Raw genomic sequence first — 5165 nt, forward strand, 5'->3', positions numbered from 1 at the left:
TTTATATTTTATTCCTTCCTAGTTAAATTTACCCTTTTTAATTTTTCATATTTATTTCCTATCTTATTCATAGCCTTTTTTTTTTAGGTCACGAGCAGTTGTCTAAGCATTTCACTGCATATCGTACTGTGTATGACTGTGTACGTGACAAATAAAATTTGAATTTGAATTTGAATTTTTAAATCGTTATATTTTGTGTGGTTTTCATTTCTGCTAAGCAACTCTTGGTGTTTTCTTATTGGGCCCAGTCTGATGGAAAACTAACTGTAATGTCTGAAGAAATAAACAAGTTCCTGTGAGCTTACTGATGTGCAAGGAAGACTTTGTATTAGTATCAGCGCTCAGCGCTTTGATGATACTTCTATCCTATCTGTGCTGTCTTGCATACCAAAGATGTGCAACACACTGTATTCATGGTTCAGATTTCCTGATACCAAGTTGAGTGACGTGAAGGAAGGGGAGTGGAATTTTGTTTAGAGTCAGCATCAGTGCATGCAGCTAAGAGTTTGAGGGGCCACACAAGAGGCTGGATTAGTTGTGTAATAGAATTATGTAACTTTCATGAGTCTCCATCCAGGCCTTGAAATCAGCAGCTGATTTGCACAGTCTTGCTTGCATTCGTTGGATTTCAAGTTACTGACACAAGTAATCATCCCATCTACAAAAATAATAAGGACTATGCAGCGATGAAAAGATAAACAGTGTGTGTGTGTGTGTGCGTGTGTGTGTGCGTGTGTGTGTGTGTGTGTGTGTGTGTGTGTGTGTGCAGCTTCAGTCCTTGTTTGCTTGTTTGTGTGCGCACTTCTGTGTGTCAGACGGTTTGTGAGGCGCTGTGTACACAGTCACATGACAACTGCCGATGCTTCAATACCCATTGTGATCCTTCCACTGACAGTGTAAATTATTGATATGGGTCTACACCTGGCCTGTGTTCACACCCTCAGACTCTGCCATGATAACACAAAAGCGCATTTCACAACTTTGCATTTCAGCCTTATCTGAAAAAATATTAGCGTTTGTTAAGGTGACGTATACATAAACTAAACATGACTGTTGCAACGGTGTTTGGCAACCATCAACACCATGACTGTAAAATAGCTCAAATCTTTTTCGGATTCCAGTTGTGAGACTTTTATAGCGAGGTTTGTATTAATTCATATAAAAGCAGGATGGTTAACAAATGTCAAGATACATGCTCAGTAGTCAAGGTGAGAAAATGACAGAAAGTTGAAAAATATTCAAATAAATAGAGCCATATTGGACAGTTTCTATTGCATTTTAATACTTGCTGGTTTTTAATGTAACAAAGTCAAAAGCATCAGTATACCAAAAGCTGGTGAATCCATATTTAGTGCTGCAGGTGATAATTCTTTTGTTCACCGGCCATAAAAAGCCATATTCATACCATGGATACTATTCCTACTTTTTATTCTATTGCATAAGTAGTGAGTCATCTCTTATTTTGGGATACATGCACACACGCACACACACACAAACAAGCTTTAGCATTAGCCAGTTGGCTCATGAAAATAGATGCAAAGTCAAGCTCCTTTGTGCGTTCTTTATACTAGATCCCCACATTGGTTGTAAATAGTAAAGGTTGGGGGATCTTACAACCTTTCACAACAGTAAGTGTGATGGAAAAATCATTTCTTGATCTTGTTATTAGAAGCAGAAACTTTACCGAAGTTTCACTTCTTCACTTGTTCACTTCTTAGTGAACTAGTTGTGCACCTCTGGACCACCTCTAGTATCAACTGCAGTTTTTATTTAATCGGTGTATTCATTCTTACCCTAGAAGTCCCATTTTAACTTGCACTTGGATCTCATCCACTGGGTCTTTTTTTCTGCCGACAATAAAGTCACAGACTAATAGGCAGGGAAGGAGCGACTGTTGTGTGGGTGTGGCCACAAAACTTCTTTCACTTAATGTGTGCTTGGTGGCGTTTGCCACAACTCAAATGTATTTTTCTGTTTTTTTTCTCCCTCAGATGTCTTATTATTTGGATGAGACTAATCACTAACGATGAACCTAGACACAAAACATAATGTGTGCATTTGGAGCAAGCTGAAATCATGAGCGGGTCCTAAAAAGTGAGAGAACAGGACCCTGAAAGTGATCCAAGCTTGGTAATAGCACCTCAAAGGAGAATGAGCATGTTAGTATGAGCTGATAAATTTAAATTTGAATCGAAATGTAATGTAGTTTTCATGACTCTAGCTGGAAGTTCAGGTTTGCTGCCCTGCTGTAAAATGATTCTGTGACTCTCCAATGCCTCCCTGAGGGTATTGAGGGATGGATAGGCATTTAACTTGCATCGCTGATTTTTCTTTCAGGAGGATCTTTGCCTGCAGGAACATTCTTCAACCAGTATTATATAAACTGCAGGTACCCTGTGTAATTTAATGCTTGTGGGTTTGTTTGTTGTTTTTGTCTTTTCTTTTCTTTGTACAGCTTTACAGCAACGATGGCTGGTTACAGACTTGCTTCAGGAACAGATGAGTGTGGAAGTCTGGCAGCATCTGCATGAATTCCGACAGGGTAGTGACACTTACTGACAGCAAGGTTTGATCACAATTGTTACGCTAGTATTTAGTACCCTTATATGACAGTCTGAAGTCATTGGTTGAAAATAGTGGGAGGATGCGCCCCTCTGCTATTCTGAGTCATTGAATCAAAGATCTCTACCATGTAAAATACAAATTTTATTTGTCACATACACCATATATTGAACATGTAGTGAAATGCTTGTGTCCGAACTGCAGACATAACTGCGGCATTGCAGGGCTTTGGCCAACACTTACTGGATACCAGGTGGGAATCAAACTTGCGACTCCTGCTCCAAAGGTGTGTAGTCCCACCATCCAGCTGCAAGACAGACCGTCCCTGGGTGGGCTCGAGCCACCAACCTTTCGTTTAACAGCCGAACACGCTAACTGATTGTGCCACAGAGACCACCACATTTGAAGGGATGGTGCATTTCAGAGAAGTTTCAAAGAACTATCCGAAATATGATGTCACCTATTGTCAGGAAGAGGCCATCCAGTAAGTTTGTGCTTCAGTTTTAGTGAGTGAAACTCTAACCCGTCACTTAACCTGTGTGTTGCAGTTGTACATTTCATAGATGTATCTTGCTAACCAAGCTTCCTATCATTAGCTGACAAATTAGAAATCCACCTTCTCGTTCAACTATGGTAACTTTCAGCTGGAAAAAGAAAAACTTAAACATGCAGAGTCACGTTTAAGCTCATTTGATATATGTCCATATTTTAAATACAGTGTGTGGATTTGTGATTCAACAATTGCAAGAAAAAAATCTTACGTCAGAGATGTGGGCTCTATGGGGCTGATAAACCCATTAAATTACAATATTACCTCCATCTCCTTCGACCAATCTCCTTCTAACAATTTATCACACTCCTGATTTTTGTCCAAGGCGTGCCGCAATACACCTCATAGATCTACTGAGTCTACTTCCCTTTCTAGTCACAGAGAGTTCAGCTCACTTTTAGTTTCAAAGAAAAATGTGAACCAGGTAAACGGGTTAAGCAGCAGAGTATTGCTTCAGGGAAAATACACAGAGATCAGACTGGGAGAAATTGCTGCTGACTGCAAAAGATGAAGTGTTTACTCTAACTGGACACAGTGAAGAGAAAAGAACTAAAGAAAAAGCAGAAAGAAGAAGAAGAAGTGCTTGACAAAGAGTTGTAAAAGAGTTCCCAAAAGCTTCAAGCAAAGTGAGGTAAAGGTAGCAGAGTCAGCTATAATAGAACAGGGAGGGGTACGCCAGACCTGTTATTTCCTACGTACTCAGTATGCTGCATTGCGATAGCAGTTGGGCTTTTTTAAAAGTCGGCATGTGGTATTCCAGAGTTTATTTTCTCTATAAGGCATTGTTTTGGACACCAGTCACAACGCCTTTAATGTTGCTTGCTCCCCTGGTGCTGATAAGAATGCCAATTCCTGACAGCCACACACTTACACACTTACACACTTTCAATTTCCCACAGATGTAGTTTCTGTTCTCCACTGGATGTCTCTCTCTCTGTCTCTCTCTTACACACACACACACACACACACACACACACAGAGAGAGAGAGAGAGAGAGAGAGAGAGAGAGAGAAAACCCCCATACAAACAAGGAGTGAAGGCAAACTTTAGACAGTAAAGGGCAGAAAAGCCACACTGAGGAGAGGGAAGCAAAGGCGAGGAAAGATCAAAGTAGGGTAGACAGTCATGTCCCTCACCTGATTCTTAACCTGCAGCATCTACCTGTGCAGCAAACACCTGCACCACACTGCCCCCTTCTGCCCCATCTGGTGCTTTGAAAACAAAAAGACAGTGAAAAGTTCAATAAACCGGCATGTCTGCACATCAAAAGCAGACATTCATCCACCATGTAGCCTATATTATAATGCCCTGTTAGATTCAGCATAGCGGTAAAAGAAAGAGCAGCTATTGTGTGGCCTAGCTGTGTGTATTTGCATGCATTCAGACAGTTATGTAATGCAGTAATGGGGTGATTTGAGCACTGGGGGAACGAGATCCTGGGGATGTTAAGTCTATCTACAAGAGAATAGGCGGTATGTTTGCAGCAGTGAGCAACATTTCCTATTTTGTACAGAAGCTGACAGCTTGTCCATTTTTGTCAATGAATCACCTGCTACGTCCTGTTTCCATGGAGACCAGCACGTCCCCACCAGTCCCATTTGGCTATGACTAAGCAGTAACTGCTCAGTCGCTCTGGTAAATCATTGACGGGTAAGGGCTGTTTGTGTAATCTTCAAAGTGTGCATAAGGAAAATTAAAAACCAAATAACTTTCACATAATGTCACACTTGAACAATCACTCATAATCACATTACTGGTATTTGGAGTCAAACTGGGAGTCTTTAAACCACTAACCACATGCAAAAACACCAGTCATCACAAAAAACTGCAGTGACCTGATATTAGAAGTCGTTTTTTTCAGGAGTTTGGGGCTGTTGGGTGATTTACTGTAACTATGTCATCATTTATGTCATCATGTAGCACTGTTATTCTTTTTTCAACAAGCAATACATTTGTGATAGCTGCCAGGTTTCTATCCAAACACAGCAAAAGAAAGTCTTAAATATGGTGTCTTGACTCACGTTACCTTGATGATACAATATATATAAAATCA

Source organism: Pundamilia nyererei, unplaced genomic scaffold, assembly GCF_000239375.1.
Source record: "Pundamilia nyererei isolate P.nyererei 1_Seehausen unplaced genomic scaffold, PunNye1.0 scaffold00116, whole genome shotgun sequence".
NCBI lineage: Eukaryota > Metazoa > Chordata > Actinopteri > Cichliformes > Cichlidae > Pundamilia > Pundamilia nyererei.